The sequence below is a fragment of the Argentina silus genome (genome assembly GCF_951799395.1).
Source record: "Argentina silus genome assembly, chromosome: 4".
Lineage (NCBI taxonomy): Eukaryota > Metazoa > Chordata > Actinopteri > Argentiniformes > Argentinidae > Argentina > Argentina silus.
Window position 1 is genome coordinate 21,903,355 of NC_139658.1, and position 21,151 is coordinate 21,924,505.

Sequence of the window (21,151 nt, forward strand, 5' to 3'; positions counted from 1 at the left end):
TAAATAGTACCTAAAAGAGCCTGCAGAGTTCTGGGGAAAAAAGTATGAAATGCTTCAGACAAGCTAACTCTTCAACAAGGTGACCATCAACAGTCAAACAATCAACAATGTAATGCAATATAATAATAACAAAAACAATAGGTTTTCTCCTGCTGATCTCCTGTTTGCCTGTAGTGTATCTAAAGCAATGTGCTTTCATATGAGATGTCACACATAGTCGTAATTCATCAGTCATATACAAATGAAGTTGCAGCTTTCAAAAAGCATAATACTTAAAAAAGCCTTTATTTTAGTGGCTGTTGCATAGCAAAGGATAACAAAAATAACATATTAATGGCACTGTAACTTAAATGATAATGGTAAAATGGTGGTCAAATCCTCAAACAGGTTAATGACATAATCTTCATACAGTCACTAACTGTTGATAATGGTATTATTAAACTTTTGCACAATACCAAAAAGCTGAATTTAAATGTATTTTGTTATCCTGCAATGTTCTTTATCACCAACAGAGGGGGTCCATCACTCACAAATCAATAACCAGAAGGCGTTGAGTTCACAAGCAGGTGGAGACAGTGTTCTTGAATGGTTTGTCCCTTTCATGAGATTCGCTGCACGGTCGGGTGGTGGTAGTAGCGTTACAACAAACCTACTGTAAAAAATAAAATAAAAAAATAATAAAAACGAAAATAAAAAAACATGTTTACATCCTTTTTGAATAAGTCAACAACACTACATGTGATATTCTCAATAGTGTCAACAACATGTGTATGCTTGAGGAGTTGGAGTGGTATGCTATCATTTTCAGTCGACATGAATGGCAATCCATGTCTTATTTTACATACAGTAGTAAGCAAGTTTACCTTTGTGAAAAAAGCGGAGCAGTAATTTATATTTAGGCCTATATATTTATATATTTATAATTATATATGTATAATTATAGTTGCACACAGGGCAGGGTTAAGTCCAATACTGTAGTGATTGTTGTAAAGCACTTTGAGACAATTGTCTTTGTAATAAGCGCAATATAAATCCATTTGATTGATTGATTTATTGATTGATTGAATAATTGATTGAGAATAGTGATTGTTGTTATGTCATCACCAAAGACTGAATTTCACAGTTACCTGACATTGTGATGTGAGTGGCAGATCAAACCAGAAAGGATCTAGAGCCGTTATGTAAATCACACAATACAATCCACAATCCCTCAGACTTTATTGGATTATTGGTTATTGGTCTGTGTCCCCAAACTAACCCCTAACCACATTTGATTGGTTGGAGCATCATCTAGTTAAACCTGTCAAAAACGGAGAATTACTGTAGATTTGGTCTGCTCTGCCCTTAAGGGTGTTGTACTGATGGGCAGTCAGGCACACCGAGGGTTAAAGGCCTGTCATATAAATCAGCTGGAATCACTTCAGACCAGTGGAGGCTGGTGGAGGTAGAAATCGGAGGATGGGCTCATTGTAATGCATGGAATGGAATAAGGAACGGTATCAAACATGTGTGTTTGACACCATTCCTATACCGTGCCTAATTCCGTTCCATGCATTACAATGAGCCCGTCCTCTACCTCCACTAGCCTCCCCTGGAGAGAGATGGCCATGCTTTCTACGCACATACTGTACCAAGAATCACAAGAATGTTCTACTTCCACATAAAACAACAGTACAGAGCTACCTACGCTACATGTATGCCATGTAAACATACGACTACAGTAAACTATCTTGTTTATTCATCATGAGAGACTATAGTCCTCTTTCAGATCACATTCAGGGTGACGGTTATTTGCGTTGACATGCAGATCCGGGGCTGACACACACACACACACACGCACACACACACGCACGCACACACACACACACACACACACACACGCACGCACGCACACGCACGCACACACACACACACACACACACACACACACGCACACACACAAACCATGTCATTGCTGCAAAAGAGCGCATGTTTACCAGTCCACCTAGCTGGTAAAATGCTTGCATTTTAATACATTCACCTGTTCGCCCTGGCTTGATGTACTACTTCACTCCTGTAATCCTTCCAGTGCTGTTACACTTCATGTTCTATTTGTGTAGTCCTTTTAATTCTCCCATAAAGTTTTTAAAAGCTATTTGAATCATCCATAATTAATCAGTGTTTTCACTTATGCGTTACTTTTCTCACCCTCATGATTAGTTAAAAGGTTGCTCTTAAGGCTGGAGTGCTGCACTATATGTCCGGCGCTGCCTCTCTGCCTTTCATTGTGAAAGAAGAATACCGTATCTGTCTGCAGCTCTCTGAACGTACGGGTACCTACGATCAGTAGAACGAGGAGATTTAAAATGTGTTAGATCAGACGTACGGTACCAGTCAAACGTTTGGACACACCTTGCCAAGAGTGTGCAAAGCTGTCATCAAAGCAAAAGGTGGCTACTTTGAAGAATCTAAAATATAAAACATATTCTGGTTTGTTTAACACTTTTTTGTTTACTACTACATAATAATAATTCCATAGTTTTGATGTCTTCAATATTAATCTACAATGTAGAAAATAATAAAAAATAAAGAAAAACCATTGAATGAGAAGGTGTGTCCAAACTTTTGATTGGTACTGTATTTATATAGTACATGACTTCACCTTGAAGACTCATATTTTTGTAATAAGTGTTTAAATGTTTGGTCATTTTAATAGATGCTTTTGCAGCCAGTGTAACTTGCTGTACTGCGAGTTTTGTTTTACGATGATTTCAACTGGTACTACTGTTACTATTCTCTCCCCCAGCACATCAAACATGCAGACACACTGCATTCATTCAAAAAAAACTGCTCAAATCACACCTGTTCACCATGGCCTACAAACTGACACTTCTCTCCTACTGTAAACTGCCTCTCACTATTCCCTGTTTTTATGCTGTACATGTCCTAGTGCTGTTTGCCCCCTACTGTTTCGTACCCTGTCTTGTTGTTTTATACCCTGTATTTTTAAGTTGTCCCTGTCTTGTTGTTGCTGTTTTGTCCTGTGTTATTATGTTTGAGCATGTTGCATGTATTTTTTCTATCTCCTTGATTTTAAGTGGACTTTTATTGCACTTTTAATGTATTTTTAGTTTACTGTAAGGTGACCTTGGGTGTCCAGAAAGGCGCCAATCGAATAAAATGTATTGTTATTACTATTATTACTGTTGAGTCAGTTTGGTGTCGACTCAACATCTAAGAAGTGATAGAATTTCATAACTGTCGACAAGCACGTTCATTAGCAGCAGCCCGTGGAAAGAACACACAGTACAGTAGACTGTCTGCCTGGGAGACACGTCAAGTCAACACACCTTTGTGTATTCTGAGTGATAGATAACGTGTCCTGTGTGTGTACACACACCGTATCTTCCCATAAGCAGCACGTGTTTGATACCATTCCTCGTTCCATGCCATGCATTGCAATGAGCCCGTCCTCCGATTTCTACCTCCACCAGCCTCCCCTGTTGTGGTGGTCCTCGCTGCTGGCTGATGGAAACTTCAGAAATGTTATCAAAACTGTTTCATGTCTCCCACACCAGGCTTCTCTCTGTGTGAGTTTATATTACTGCTGCCTTAAAGTAGGGGACTCTCCCTCCACTTCTCATTTCTCTCTAAACACTTCATTTTCAGAATATTCTCTCTCTTCTCTTCGTCAGGCGACTGAGCTCTCTGAGCACGTGTGAAAGCTGTGGTGGGATAGAGAGATGACTTCCTCCATGACAGACTCAGAGAGACAGAACTGATGCGGGCGTTGTCGTTGTTTCTATAAAACCATCCAGTGGTCTCTTCTCTGGAAATGAAACAAATTAATGCTGATCATCTTACATGTTCATGTTACAGTACAGTATTTTTTTTATAGCATAACATGTATTATATACTTGATAAGTACAAATATACATTTTAATATTATTTCTGTATTCTTGCAAATTACCTGAAGTTACACGAAAACAATCTACAATCTACTACAATTTTGGACAATTTACTCTTGTCCCATATATATTACTCATCACAATATAGATTTTTTAATTGTATTTATCCTTTATTTATTCAGGATCCCTTTGAGACCAAAGGTCTCTTTTTGTAATGCTCTTTACGTGAGAAATAAACAAGTGCCACCTGAAAATAAAAACCCAAGATATGGACCTCAGGAACAAAACAGAGAATGCAACAGTCTGAACCATTCCCCCTCCATCTCTACAACAGTCTGAACCATTCCCCCTCCATCTCTACAACAGTCTGAACCATTCCCCCTCCAACTATACAACAGTCTGAACCATTCCCCCTCCATCTCTACACCAGTCTGAACCATTCCCCCTCCAACTATACAACAGTCTGAACCATTCCCCCTCCATCTCTACAACAGTCTGAACCATTCCCCCTCCATCTCTACAACAGTCTGAACCATTCCCCCTCCATCTCTACAACAGTCTGAACCATTCCCCCTCCATCTCTACAACAGTCTGAACCATTCCCCCTCCATCTCTACAACAGTCTGAACAGTCTGAACCATTCCCCCTCCATCTCTACAACAGTCTGAACAGTCTGAACCATTCCCCCTCCATCTCTACAACAGTCTGAACCATTCCCCCTCCATCTCTACAACAGTCTGAACCATTCCCCCTCCATCTCTACAACAGTCTGAACAGTCTGAACCATTCCCCCTCCATCTCTACAACAGTCTGAACCATTCCCTCTCCATCTCTACAACAGTCTGAACAGTCTGAACCATTCACCCTCCATCTCTACAACAGTCTGAACCATTCCCTCTCCATCTCTACACCAGTCTGAACAGTCTGAACCATTCCCCCTCCATCTCTACAACAGTCTGAACCATTCCCCCTCCATCTCTACAACAGTCTGAACCATTCCCCCTCCATCTCTACAACAGTCTGAACCATTCCCTCTCCATCTCTACACCAGTCTGAACAGTCTGAACCATTCCCCCTCCATCTCTACAACAGTCTGAACCATTCCCTCTCCATCTCTACACCAGTCTGAACAGTCTGAACCATTCACCCTCCATCTCTACAACAATCTGAACCATTCCCCCTCCATCTCTACAACAATCTGAACCATTCCCCCTCCATCTCTACAACAGTCTGAACCATTCCCCCTCCATCTCTACAACAGTCTGAACAGTCTGAACCATTCCCCCTCCATCTCTACAACAGTCTGAACAGTCTGAACCATTCCCCCTCCATCTCTACAACAGTCTGAACCATTCCCCCTCCATCTCGACAACAGTCTGAACAGTCTGAACCATTCCCCCTCCATCTCTACAACAGTCTGAACAGTCTGAACCATTCCCCCTCCATCTCTACAACAGTCTGAACCATTCCCCCTCCATCTCGACAACAGTCTGAACCATTCCCTCTCCATCTCGACAACAGTCTGAACCATTCCCCCTCCATCTCGACAACAGTCTGAACCATTCCCTCTCCATCTCTACAACAGTCTGAACCATTCCCTCTCCATCTCGACAACAGTCTGAACCATTCCCCCTCCATCTCTACAACAGTCTGAAGCATTCCCTCTCCATCTCTACAACAGTCTGAACCATTCCCCCTCCATCTCTACAACAGTCTGAACCATTCCCTCTCCATCTCTACAACAGTCTGAACCATTCCCCCTCCATCTCTACAACAGTCTGAACCATTCCCTCTCCATCTCTACAACAGTCTGAACCATTCCCCCTCCATCTCTACAACAGTCTGAACCATTCCCTCTCCATCTCTACAACAGTCTGAACCATTCCCTCTCCATCTCGACAACAGTCTGAACCATTCCCTCTCCATCTCTACAACAGTCTGAACCATTCCCTCTCCATCTCTACAACAGTAGTATTCTCAGACTACACCAGTGGCCCAGTCAATGTATGCACAAGTAGAAGAGGCAGGGATAAATAATACATGTGAGGAGTTGGGCCTCAAACCTTCCTCCTCCCTCCTTGCTCCGTTCTCCCTCCCTCCCTCCATTCCCCCTCCCTCCCTCCTCCCTTCTCCTCTCTCCCTCCTCCCTCCCTTCATTCCCCCTCCCTCCTCCTCCCGTCCTCCCGCCTCCCACCTCCCTCCTCCCTCCTCCCTCCTCCCTCCTCCCTCCTCCCTCCTCCCTTCATCTCCTCTGCTGTTACAGAATCAGTCTGTTATCACACAGCAATATTCAGAGCTGGGGGAGGAAAACAAATGAAAAACAATGGCACCAGATAGTCACAGTTAAGTGGCGATGTTTGAGAGGTGTCCCATTCTGACAGGTGGTTAAATGGTTAAAACTGTAACTGCAAATAGCTTTGGGTCTCGTAAAGCAGCATCTAATGAAAATGACGTATTAAAGACAGAGAGAGGCCCTGTTACAGATATATGGAACTCAGTAGAGGCTGTTGGAGGTTGAAATCAGAGGACGGGGTCATTGTAATGCATGGAAAGGAATGAGGAATGCTATCAAACACATGTTTGTTTCGTTCCATGCATTACAATGAGCCCGTCCTCCGATTTCTACCTCCACCAGAACTCCACTGATGAAACTCTGCATCTAAACATTGAAGGGGTAGGTAGACTGCTGCACTATGAGAGAGAGAGAGAGAGAGAGAGAGAGAGAGAGAGAGAGAGTGAGTGCTTTAAAGTCAACTCCACCTGCACTGCTTTCTGGTCCTCACTGTAAACATGGGTGTTATTGATTGGTTGAGTAAAGGACATGGCTTCTGGTTGCTCTGCAGGAACAATGTTCCATCTCTCCGCCTGATGGTCTCGTACAGAGGGATTGAACAGGGCTGCAGATACATGGAACTGAATTGCACCTTTTGATGAACATCATACTAACCCATAAGACTGATTCCCTTTCAGATAAATCTAATAATTTGTAAGAAATTACATCAACAAACTTATTTAGATTTTTATCTTCCAGGCAGTTTATTGTATGATTATTATCGTTTTTGTTTTATTTTAATATTTTTATTTTAAATACAATGTAGGCTACTGATTAAACATGCCAAAATCCCAATAGAACATCAGGTTCACCTCTCTATGTCTACGACTTACAACCTAATCACACCATCACATTACAGTTTTCTCGATTTCTTGAGCACATTTCTTGAAACAGTATACAACTTTTCAAAACAGTTAAAATGTTCCTCTAAACACTTAACATGGTTGCCAAAACACCACATTTCTCTTACAAAACGCACTATGACTCTCAAGATGGAGGATATACGTCACAAAAGTAAATCAGTGCATCAAGATATATATATATATATATATATTTCCTTGCAGCATATAAGTATATGTTATTTTTTTGTTTTGTTATTCAACACTTACTCAATTGATTGTTGTGTCTTATGTAGAGAGTTGTTTTAACAGTTTTGCAAAAAGGTGTTAAACATTAGCTCTTTATGTGAAAGAAATAAACAGTTGTACTGAAAATGTTACTGTTGTGCTTGTGTATGTTTTCGTGAACTCCAGTTTTATACAAATGGTGAAAGCAAATTAGAAAAACTGTAAATTACAGCTTTCTGTTCACCCAAAAGACTCAGTGAGTTTGGGGTCTTGGGAACTTACAGCATGTAAAACAACATGACAAATCTTTGGTCTGTGGTTTCCTCTCACTTTGACACAGGCCTCGGCTGCAATTACTGCTCTTTGGAATCAGGTAACCTTTAAGAGATGATTTCACTGATGAATCATCAGAATCTAAATTTAGAAGAATCCATTCTAAACCTGTGATTGGCCTTGGAGGAGACAAATAAACGCTGAAACTAAGTGACATGGACGGATGGATGAGATGGAAATGCAGTCAGCTTCTCAACAAACGGAAGCTTTTATGTGGCTTAGCTGTGCATGATTACCACATTCAGGGGAAATAGTCTAACACATGGCTGAAGTTTCAACTTAATGTATTCATGCATGTAGATGAGTTTCTACAGTTGCTACTATATAGTCTGCAGTGTGACAGGAATATTCTGAGAGAATAGCAGCTTAAAATTATTTCGGTCATTAAGCCTCTTAGAACCAATAGGTGATACCGATGTCATCATCACTGCATCATTTAGACAGAAAAGTGAAACTATAATTTGGGCGTAAAAAAAAAAGAAAGAAAGAAGAAAAATACATTTTCCACCTTTAACTGTCGTTCGATTCAAGTCGACCGTTGACAAATGTTGATGAGTACAAAACAAACAGAATGTTAACCCAGCAACTTTGCCGACAGCAAACCTGACCTTTCCCAGCGAAATGGTACAGTAATGTGTTAGTGTCAGAAGGATAACAAAGGGTATATAAACCCAGCCCCTCCCCCGCTCCTGCCTTCATCAGACATAAACCTTACCTGGCCACTGGTATTTGTTAAGCCTTCCTGACTTCCCTCCTTGACAGCGAGGAGCAGAGAGGTTACATTAGCTGTCATGTTCCATAATCATGCGTCATTAGAAAGATCTGGTGTATCATAATGTGTCTTAAAACCTAAACAGATTCCCAGGGGGTCAATCAGACTAGCACAGACCCGTTTTCTACTTTACATTGAGTCCCTTTACACTCACCGGCCACTTCATTAGGTACACCTGGTCAACTGCCCGTTAACGTAAATATCGAATGGTGTGGGGGATATTTTCTTGGCACACTTTGGGCCTCTTAGTACCATCGTTTAAATGCCACAGCCTACCTGAGTATTGTTGCTGACCATGTCCATCCCTTTATGTCACAAAGCTCACATCATCTCAAACTGGTTTCTTGAACATGACAATGAGTTCACTGTACTCCAATGGCCTCCACAGTCACCAGATCTCAATCCAATAGAGCACCTTTGGGATGTGGTGGAACGGGAGATTTGCATCATGGATGTCCAGCCGACAAATCTGCAGCAATGATGCTATCATGTCAATATGGACCAAAATCTCTGAGGAATGTTTCCAGCACCTTGTTGAATCTATGTCACAAAGAATTAAGGCAGTTCTGAAGGCAAAAGGGGGTCTGAAGGCAAAATGGGGTGCTAGCAAGGTGTACCTAATAAAGTGGCCGGTGAGTGTATATCTATGTAGCAGGGGAGGTTGGTGGAGGTAGAAATTAATGTTTAATTAATGTTATATCAAAGCTTCTCTTTTAAGGTCTACTTCATTTAAGGTCTCACAATCTAACTGCTAAAAACAAGGATGGCTCTGATAGAACTCATATGACCTACATAGACCCCCCCCCCCTCCCCTCCCCTCCCCCTCACCTGAGCAGGTTATTAGATTGAGTAATATATGAAGAACACAACAAAACTGCTTCATAAGCAATACACACACACACACACACACACACACACACACACACACACACCACACACACCACACACACCACGCACACACACATACACACACACACACACACACACACACACACACAAACATACACACACACACACACACACACACACACACACACACTGGGGCATCTTATGGGGAGTTTATGCCTTATGTAGTGCTTATGTAGTGCTTATGTAGTGCTTATGTAGTGCACTCAGTGCATCCAGTGCTCTCTTGTAGATAGTTTGAGTATGAGTACATTACATTTAATTTCAGTCTGATTCCAGTATATGATATAGCGACCTGATGTCGGTACAGCATAACAGGTCAGAACAGTATGTTAGGGGAGGCAGTGGGATGTTTGTTGACTGCCTGGGTGATGTCATGTCAGTCAACCGTGAGATAATGATGGCTGCACTAGATTGACTTCTAGAATGATCTAACCACAATGGATCATCAGTGAGCTGACCTGATGTAACCTCTAGATTAGCACCATCCAGCTAACAACACTAGAGATTACCAGCGCCCCGGAACCATTTCTACCGTAAGTGAACATGCGGCGTTCATGAAAAGTTCACAAAAACTGCACAGTACACTGAAATCAATATCAATGCAATATGCATAGGAAAATATGCACATTGAAGGTCATGAGTTCTGACACGCCTTCTAGAACAGTCCTAACCTCTGTGTTCTAACTTCCTACGGTATGCATATTGTGTTATATGTGATATTGATTTGAGTGCACAACAGCAGAGATTAAAGAGAGGCCTGGGATGAGTTCTAGAACTGCGTGACAATATTTAGAGATTATGATTGGCCCAGAAGAGAGTTCTAGAAGGACCATGCAGCAACAACACTGGTTCTCCTCTATACAGTGTGATGTTATGCTGTCACAGTAGCAGTGCTAACCCTTTTTAAAAACAGGATATGAGAACCACAAACAACTGGTAGAGACTCCTTCCAAAAAAAAAAGAGAAAGAGAAAGAGAAAAAGAAGAAGAAATTAGCGATGCCGTCTTTGAAGTGTTTTTTTTTTTTTCCTCCGGTGCACATTTTTATGATTCTCTGTGGCTGCATGCGTTTCCAAATACCCAGGCCATCTGTGTGACTGTGATACCTCTCTTTAGTACAATGAACTGGAAATGTAGACTGTGTCTTTATGTAATCCCCAAATCCATCCAACTCTCACATCCTATCATGCAAATGTGGTGGAGTCTGGAGAGAATCCGACTCCAACAGAACCGTATGCCTGAGCCAGAAAAAATAGATACAACGTATTTATTATGCATGCATTGCACCAGGCTTATGGTAATAAGGTATTAAATTAGTGCTGGACATTATTGCTCTTCTATATCATTTCTGCTAGGGAGATTTTTATAGAAGTCACATAAAGCGAAAAGAACCCGATTGTAGCCGCGATGAGTGGCTGCTGTATGTGTGTGTGTGCGTGTGTGTGTGTGTGTGTGTGTGTGTGTGTGTGTGTGTGAGTGTGTGCGTGCGTGAGTGCGTGTGTGTGTGTGTGTGTGTGCGTGTGTGAGTGCGTGCGTCAGTGCGTGCGTGTGTGTGTGTGTGTATGTGTGTGTGTGTGTGTGTGTGTGTGTGTGTATGTGTGTGTGTGTGTGTGTGTGTGTGTGTGTGTGTGTGTGTTTGACACTACTATACTTTACAGGAATAATATTTGATCATTTACTGTAGATCACTTGTCAGAGAGTTTATGATAGGATATCTGATATATATGAACTAGTAGGTGGACATGCATTCAATTTCTGCCGGCTCTGTTAAATTAATCTCCAACAAGGCTATTTGTGCACAGCAGCAACCACTCAATTTACCCAAATGAAATGAGTGATCTTGTATTAAAACTCTCTGCTCAGAGAATAAATTGTGTTCATCCCAGTGTACATTAACTTTGTTCCACAATATGTGACTGATTCAAAAGGTTTTAAAAAAAAAAAACAACACATGTTGGGCAATGTGATTGCCAAGGTCACGTCTGGAACAAAACAATCAAAGGTCAGCTAGGTGCTGTTAGGTTAAATCTAACCAAACAGCACATAACATGTTGCTTTATACGCAAATAGATTTGAATATGTTAAAGCACATCTGATAAAAGGAGATGCCTGGAACTCGTGCTTGCCTGTGAAGCCAGCTACATTAAAAGACTGGGGGGGGCCTCTTTCTGCACGGCCTGTGTTTCTTATTTTCAATATTTCAATGACAGGAGTGACAACCGGCGGAAATCCTCTTGATCCAGCTATTGTAACCAGAGGCAAGCAAACATGCTCATTATACCCACGGCTTCCTGAGCAGGTTGTGTTTATGATGTGGAAAGAGAGTTTTTTTATTCTGTGTTTCCCTCTCACTGTCTTTAACTCAGGGGGGGTGGGGGAGGTGGGGTGGTGGTGAGGGGGGGGGGGGGGGTTCTCTGGGGACAGAGAAATAAGCGGGTCACTCTGAAGCCCTACCTTGTACTGAGTCCATTTGACCCTGAGGGGGAAGGAGGGAGGGATGGAGGGGACAGAGAGAGAGAGAGAGAGGGGGGGGGGGGAGAGGGAGAGAGAGAGAGAGAGGGAGAGAGAGAGAGAGAGAGAGAGAGAGAGAGAGAGGGAGAGAGAGAGAGAGGGGGGGGGAGAGAGAGAGGGAGAGAGAGAGAGAGAGAGGGAGAGAGAGAGAGAGAGAGAGAGGGGGGGGGGGAGGGAGAGAGAGAGAGAGAGAGGGAGACAGAGAGAGAGAGAGAGAGAGAGAGAGAGAGAGAGATTCATGGCAATCTGATGCCCTGACCAAGTGTATCCAGCACTAACCTAGCATCACTGTAGGGCACATAATGAATGTACATAGTTTACAGAGAGACTGTCTGACAGTTGCAGCTCAGTCAGACCAGTGCTACAGTACGGTACAGTAGCTAGCTCTGGGCTTCCTGTAGAGTGCTAACAACAGTACTTCTTACAACACCTACACATTCCTGAAGTGACTGCACACCTGAACTGAAACACACACCTGCAGTTTCAGACAGCATTACTGTACTTAGTTCTGTGTCAGTACTGCAGGGGAGGCTGTTGGGGGTAGAAATCGGAGAACAGGCTCGTGTTTGATACCTTTGTTGATTCCATTCCATGCAGTACAATGAGCCCGTCCTCCGATTTCTACCTCCACCAGCCTCCCCTGCTACACTGCCATTACCAACAGACCAGACCTGCTGGATTGAAACTGCAGTTGAATATTTTGTGGGATGTTTTCCATTGTCCCAGCTACTATATATGAGGAACACCTCCTCTGAAGTAAATCAAATACTTCTTCAACCTAGTAATCTCTAGAACAGACTCCTAGCCTATACAGTACATAAACCCTAATTGTAGGCAGAATTCTATTATTAAAAATAACTACGGAAGTATGAGTCCTATTAGACTGTAGACTTTCCCAGACTATTGGCTGTGCAGTGATTGTTGTTGATTGTGGGGAAGCAGATGTCTACCAGTAGAGGCTGGTGGAGGTAGAAATCGGAGGACGGGCTCAATGTAATGCATGGAATGGAATGAGGAATGGTATTAAACACATTAACCCTAACCCATTCCTTATTCCATTCCATGCATTACAATGAGCTCGTCCTCCGATTTCTACCTCCACCAGCCTCCACTGATGTATACTGTATGTATGTTTGGCCGCAGAGCCATAAATCTTCTACATGATTACAAATCACCTCATCTACAGACCTGACTCATCAATCAGGGGGGGGATGTTTATGTTACAACTGCCGCTTTGCATGATGGACGACGAGGCAGGGGCTTATAAAGGTTGACTGTGGTGGGGGGGTTGGGTGAGGGGCCGTGAGTGTGTGTGTGTGTGTGTGCGTGTGTGTGTCTGTGTGTGAGTGTGTGTGCGTGTGTGTGTCTGTGTGTGAGTGTGTGTGTGTGTGTCTGTGTATGTGTGTGTCTGTGTGTGTGTGTGTGTGTGTGTGTGTGTGTGTATGTGTGTCTGTGTGTATGTGTGTGTGCGTGTGTGCATGTGCATATGTGTGTGTGTGTGTGTGTAGCACAATGTAACCAGTGACAGTCATTATTCCCCCTAAAGCAGCCCGGGATGATTGAACACGCCACATATTAACTGTCTTTTCTTTTTAATTCCATTGTATTCGCAGAGATTAAATTCCAACATTAATAAACGTTTTTCATGACTAATTAATGTTTGCACCTTGCCAAGAATCATTCTCTTCCTCTGCGCTAATTCTAATTGGTCCAATTAATCATGCGAAAGGTAATTAGCATCATATGATGCGAAGTAAAGCCACTTGTACCCCCCCCCCCCCCCTCTGACCCCCCCATCCCCCCCCACCCCCACACCCCCTCGGGGGGATTTGGGCTTTTGTTCCTCCATACAAATAAAAATTAGTCAAGGATGGTAGCCGGTCTCCTGAAGCCGAGGCGCATCGGCGTACAATACTAATGACTGTGTCGTATTGTGAAGGTCCGTATGAGAATGACACCACTATTCACAACAGAAGCAGATGTACACCAGAGACTCTCTATGAAGAGGGCTGACTGGCTGGCTGGCTGGCTGGCTGGCTGGCTGGCTGGATGGCAGATCCACACATCCTCATAGCCTTCAGCAGGGGAGGCTGGTGGAGGTAGAAATCGTAGGACAGGCTCATTGTAATGGATGGAATAAAGGAATGCTATCAAACACGCGGTTGACGCCATTCCATGCATTACAATGAGCCCGTCCTCCGATTTCTACCTCCACCAGCCTCCCCTGGCCTACAGACAGTAAAGAGCGTCAGGGAGAGATCGCTCCCCGGTTCACATGGGTCTCCTGTGGTACTAGGTCGACATCTCTGTGTGACCGTCCGGGTTCAAACCCAGGTGTCCTCAGTGCTACACGACTGTGTTAGCCTGAGGAGCTAAAGCCTGGCTGCTTGTCATATCTAGCTCCCTCAAATAGCATGTAAGTGGACAATGAGACATCGCTGCCCAGTTCAGAAGAGTGTTCTATGGCCTCCCTAAGGCACTGTGTAGAAACTGTTACTCATATCCAGGACAGCCAGTGGAATTATATTATTGTAACTGAGGTTGATCGTAATAGCGACTCTGTCAGTGAAGCGTGTTGCACCCCCAATGATAATCTCACTCCAGCCTATTACACGGGCCATCTACGGGGTCTCCGTGCTGCGGCAGCAAGGGCTGAGTTCACTTCACACTGGCCTCTTTCTGCTACACGTTGTTAATTAACATTTCACATACTTTCATGTGTCAGTGGTGCAGCCAGGCTAGCTCAGCTGCATGTGTCAGTGCAACAGCAAGGCTACATTAGCTAGCTCTGCTTCATGTATCAATGCAGCAGCAAGGCTAAAGTAGATAGCTCTGCTTCATGTGTCAGTGCTGCAGAAATGCTCCATTAGGTAGCTCTGCTTCATGTGTCAGTGCTGCAGAAATGCTCCATTAGCTAGCTTTGCTTCATGTGTCAGTTCTGAAGCAATGCTACATTAGCCAGATCTGCTTCGTGTATCAATGCAGCAGCAAGGCTAAAGTAGATAGCTCTGCTTCATGTATCAATGCAGCAGCAAGGCTAAAGTAGATAGCTCTGCTTCATGTGTCAGTGCTGCAGAAATGCTCCATTAGCTAGTTCTGTTTCATGCGTCAGTGCAACAGCAAGGCTAAAGTAGCGTAGCTAGGTCTGGGGGGCTACATGCAGGAGGTGGCAACCACAATGCCATGTCAGCGCAACTTGCAAGCGCTGAGGGTTGAGGCTGGAGGAAGTCTAGAGAGAGAGAGAGAGAGAGAGAGAGAGAGAGAGAGAGAAAGTGGTGGAGGAAAAGAAAGAGAGAGAAAGACAGTTGAAGATGTCTTTCTTCAGGTGGTCAAAGCCTTAAATGTCAGAGTGCAGAAGCAACAGCTTAAAACGTAAAAGGTCATGCTCTCCGCAAGTTCCACACGGGTTGGAAATGTTTAGCTTGAGAGGGTTCTTTTACACGTAGCATAATTTCTCACGATGACTTCTGAAAGCATGATTAATTTAAACAAGCACTCCTCATGATTGGGCATGCAGCAAGGTGTAATTGTTTGTTTTAATCTGATTTCAAGTAATACAATGACCTTTAGAAAAATAAATAAATAGATGAGAATTATTGCTACAGTGTACAGTACCTATATGCAGTACCTGTATGCATAATTTATTGTGCTTTTTGGGGCATTCATGATAAAATATTTATTTAACCTTTATTTATACTGGGGAAACACACTGTAGACCAAGGCCTCTTTTGCAGGTACACCATGTCCAAAATATAAATACAGTTTCAAAACAACATTATTAAATAAACAACACAGTAAAATACATAAATCAATACATCATATAAAACATTAAAACGTATATAAACACACAAACACTCGAGAGAAACAATCACATCCTTCACCAAAAAGATCCTCAATCAACATTTTAAATTGCCCGAGTGGCACCAAAACAACCAACCGTCATGGACTCTGTAGATTGTTCCAGCAGTGAGGTGCACCATAACTAAAAGTGGATTTACCCGATTTCGGCGGAAAATATGATCTCACGACTCTGTAAGAGAATGAATTCTACAAAATATATTGTACTGTACAAAATCATATTTGTTTGTGCTCAGAAATTCTAATTCATGATCTGATTGAAGATGATTTGTCATATCTCACTGTTTTCCTCACACTGCCACAAGCACAACAACCAACTCAGACAGCAAAATGATCTTCATTATTAAAATGAAGTACCTTTAAGATGAAACACAAAACACTAGGATTCACAAAACCTCACAAAAGGCAACAACTGCAATAATTAAAACTTATTTGTTCTATTTTTGACCTTGTAAACACAGTCAGTCCAGTTGCAGGAGACGACATATTTGATATTAAGTAAATTAGATTTTAACCCTAACCCTGTAGCTAAAAACATTTTGGGGAAATGGAGTTGTGTGTGTGTAAGTCAGACGGCCATTAGCAGCCCTAGTCTGCAGAGCCTCAGGGCCAGTAATTACCTCCAGCCAAGCGGAGCTAAACATCTTTGACGTTTCTCCTGGTTCAGAATGAACTGTCACAGCGGAGGGACAGAGTAGCCATCTTGTCACATTGAGTTTATTTAGCCACTGTCTGGCCTAGCTGTAGATGTTTCTGTTCCCCATGCATCCTAGATCGCATTGCTGTGGTGTTTCATGATTAGCGAGATGAAGATGAGGACGATGATGAGGATAATGATGATGGGAAATATGACAAAATGTAGACGTGGATAGGCTATACCCTGCTGATGTTTAAGCATTTGTGTATATGCACTATGGCACGGGTAGGGCTTGGTCTGGGGGTCTCACCTGACCAGGAACGCGGTCAGGAAACCCTCCTGTCCTGTCCTGTTCTGGCCGTGAATGTGAAGTACTAAACTACTGTGCAGGGGAACAATGCAACGTGTAGTTTCTAACTCAGACACACAGCTGTACGTTATAGAGAGCATATGGGTGAAGCAGGAGATTCCCCTGTGATTGGTTTAGCTGACCGAGAAGGAGAGAAACGAGTTAGCTGATATCAGTGGAAAGGCCCGTAGTACCGTAAACAAGCCAGTGACAGCCCTGTTTCCAAGGAAGAGTACAGTATTTGTTTTCTGTTTTTTATTTGACCTTTATTTATACAGGGAAAAGAGAGGTCTCTGTTGCAGGTGCAACCTGTCCATTGCCAATATAAATACAATTTAAAGAACAACACAGTAATATACAGAAATCAATACAATCAATACCACAACATTATACAAAAAGTATAGTACAACTGTGTGTGTGTGTGTGTGTGTGTGTGTGTGTGTGTGTGTGTGTGTGTGTGTGTGTGTGTGTGTGTTTGTAACACACAGATAGAGTCAGTGGGGACAGACGTCCTCTCAACCACTGCAGCAGCCATGAGAGGTTACCTTGCTGGGGGGGAGGGGGGGGGGGGGTGATCAGTCAAATGTCAAATGCTATGTCAAATGTTTGTCTTTGAACAACAAAACACGGTGGGCAAATCTGAGATATTGTCTGTGGCATTGCTGCCATCCATGGTGGAGTGAGAAGAGAGGACTGTTTACTCAGTAATGATGTACTCTGAATTCAGTAACAAGATATTGTGTAACAGCAGATACTTTGCACATACTATAAATGTTTATAAAGCGACCATTTCCCTTGAGGAAATGTACAGCAGGTGTTTTAGTGCATGTTATTTACTGAGAAAAGCTCAATTATCACATTTAAAAGTAACAGTTGCATGCTGCCGGAACATTTCAGTGGCTAATGCTGCCAATTATCTTATTGTACAGCACTTCAGACACGTATTTCACTGGCAGCCGCAGCAGAATGGAAACCAGAACAGAAGACACTTGTGTAGCATAATTCTCAGGCGATCTGAGAGCTTTTTAATGATGATACAAAAAATGACCTTTGTATATCCCCTTCCTCCTACACACCACTTCAACAAATGACTCAATTAGCAGTGCCCAAGACAACCGTCTCAGTTTGGTTTCATTTATCAAGAAAGACACATATAGTTTCCAATTCTTGGGACTCCATGAGAAATACTCTCCAAAGAGTGGTCGTTTGACTCATGCCATACATAATATTTGACTTCGCACAAGAATAGAATAGAACAAATGACTGACAGCTTCAAGTCAATACAATGTACACATTGACATCTGACATTAAACGCTGTGCATTAAGTGAGCATCTCACTCTCCGGTACGCCATTATCTAAGCTATAATTACAGCACGTATTCTATACGTTACTGAGAGTGAAAGAATGACAATTATGATCCTTTTACTGTTGCTCTAACTACTCCCAGTGAGCTGCTGATGTCTCTAGAAACGTGTGTGATTAGATTACCCAAGGAATGCTCTCTCAGTTGATGTGACAAGCCCCTGACACATGCCTTCAGACAGCAATTCCTCCGACACCGGCATATTTTCCGGTCGGACACGGCCTGACTCAACAGGACCAGACTAGGTGAGACCAGACCAGCAACAGAACCAGACAATAGTAGGCCAGACTAGGCGAGACCAGACCAGAATCGGAACCGGACTATACTAGATAAAACCCAGACTAGAGTAGACCAGATAATCCCAGAGCAGATGAAACCATACCAGTAACAGAACTAGACCAGACTAGAGCAATCAAACCGGACCAGACAAGACCAAACGAAACCTAGACCAAACAAGGCCTCAGATCCCTCTTGTGGTTTTCACACTGAAAAGAGAACGCTTCGGAGAGTAGTGTACAGGTCGTGTGTAGGACCACACATTAGGAGCACTTAGACTCGATGCTTTTAGTCCCAGCACAGAGACAGGAGGAGCCAGAGGGTTCACTCGGTATCCATTTTGGTCCGCAGAAAAATAACGACTGGGCCGGATTTTCAATGCAGGGAAACAATAGGACAACAATAGGACAAACACATTAATTTGAGCTAAACATGTGGAATGTCCAGGGTCTTACAATATTTTTTGCAGCACAGAGCGAAGCATGTTAGCCCGGCAATCGGCAAAAAAAATGACTTTATTTAAGGAGAGTAACTGCTACACCGTGCACAGTCTGACGAGACCCTCTGCCCTCGTGAACAGTTGCCGATGCGCACGAATAAAAACATTTGTGACACAATTCATCAACTATCTTCCCACTTACTTGCACTTCGTCGTTCAGCTGCTTTCACACACACGAAATATTAAACCGATACTCACTCAACTAGCAAAGGTGGCTACATTGTTAGTTTCCGAGGTGGAGAGCAGTACCATTGGATTTCGAGCCACTTAGCCGTCTTCTAATTATACAACATCTTTGGTCCTACTGTGCTGTACAGTATATATATATATATATATATATATATATATATATATATATATATATATATATATATATGCCATTTAGCTGACACTTTTATCCAAGGTGACTTACATTGCAGTGAGTGCATACATTTCAGTATATATGGTCCCAGCAGGAAGCAAACCTAAGCATTGTTAGCGCCACGCTCTACCAACCGAGCCACAGAGGACCACACAGTAGTACAGAAGTGGACTTTCAACACGTTATCTTGTCTATGACGGTTGTAAAGACATGGTGGTGACACCTTCTCTTACCTTCACTGGTCTGGTGCAATAAGAGAGGGTGAGAGGAGCCGGTCCCTACCAACACATCTGTTCATCTGTTCATGTCACTGATCAACATGAACAAGTCAATTCAACACAAAGTCCTACACCATTGTCTTTACTTTATTATGGGATTCCCCCAAGTCAAGTTCTGACAATACCTCTCTAGGTGCTCAAAACATGGTTCAACACTGTAATACAGTTACAGAGTTTCACGTGAGCTTTGTAGCACTAATAACCTATTTTTACACCCATCTCCTACCACCATAGGGCTTTGCAGGTTTGGGGAAACTCAGGCGTGTGTTTTTTTTTTGTAGTTCATAAAATCCCACTGTCAAATTTCCTCTCAACTAACAGACTAAAGGCCTAAATGAATACAACCTCTCTAGCTCTTCCTACACAGTAACCTGATGTTGTGATTTCCCTTGTCTCTAGAAATGTCTGTATACTGTCAGTACAAAGGCAAGCTGGACGAAGAGAAAACATAACAGTTCAAACTTAGGTTTTGTTCTTATTTTCTACATTGTAGATTAATATTGAAGACATCAAAACTATGAAGGAACACGTATGGAATTATGTAGTAAACAAAAAAGTGTTAAACAAACCAGAATATGTTTTATATTTTAGATTCTTCAAAGGAGCCACCTTTTGCTTTGATGACAGCTTTGCACACTCTTGGCAAGTTTGTGTCCAAACGTTTGACTGGTACTCTATATATATATCGTCTCAAACTGGTTTCATGAACATGACAATGAGTTCAGTGTTCTTCAGTGGCCTTCCCAGTCACCGGATCTGAATCCAATAGAACACCTTTGGGATGTGGTAGAATGGGAGATTCACAGCCTGAAAGTGCACCTGAAAAATCTGCAGGAATTGCGTGATGCAATCATGTCACCAAGGACCAGAATCTCAAAGGAATGTTTCCAACATCTTGTGGAATTAATGCCACGAAGAATCGAGGCTGTTTTGAGAGCAAAGGGAGTCCCTACCCAGTATTAGTATAGTGTTCCTAATAAAGTGCGCGGTGAGTGTATGTACATGGAAAACTCCCTTTCATCTAAAATGAATGACATTTTAGCAGTTGAAGTCATTCCCATCACATTTGAATGTGATAACTGAATTCTGGAAAGACGAAAGGAACCTGAAAGGAAGTTGAGCTCTTGCCCTGAGCTGTCAACCACTGGGGAAAGATGAAGTGGAAGATGACGAGACAGACAGACAGACAGACAGACAAGCAGACAAGCAGACAGACAGACAGACAGACAGACAGACAGACAGACAGACAGACAGACAAGCAGACAAGCAGACAGACAGACAGACAGACAGACAGACAGACAGACAGACAGACAGACAGACAGACAGACAGACAAGCAGACAGACAGACAGACAGACAAGCAGACAGACAGACAGACAGACAGACAGACAGACAGACAGACAGACAAGCAGACAAGCAGGCAGACAGACAGACAGACATTATTATCTGTGAGTCATGCATGTGTATCTCTGTTAGATGCATTAGACACATCTGTTATGTATCTAATGCGTCCCTGTGGACGTCTCTGAACCTTGTCATGGTAATGTAAATGTAGACATACTGTATAGCCACAACAATGTAGGTCTACACATAAACAGCATCATAACAATATGAAGCTTTTCTGATGACATACTAGTGCTTGAATGGCTATCTAACACTCATTGCAAGCTGAACCAATTATTGAATTGTTTGTTACCATGACTTTTTTCCCTCTAAAACCG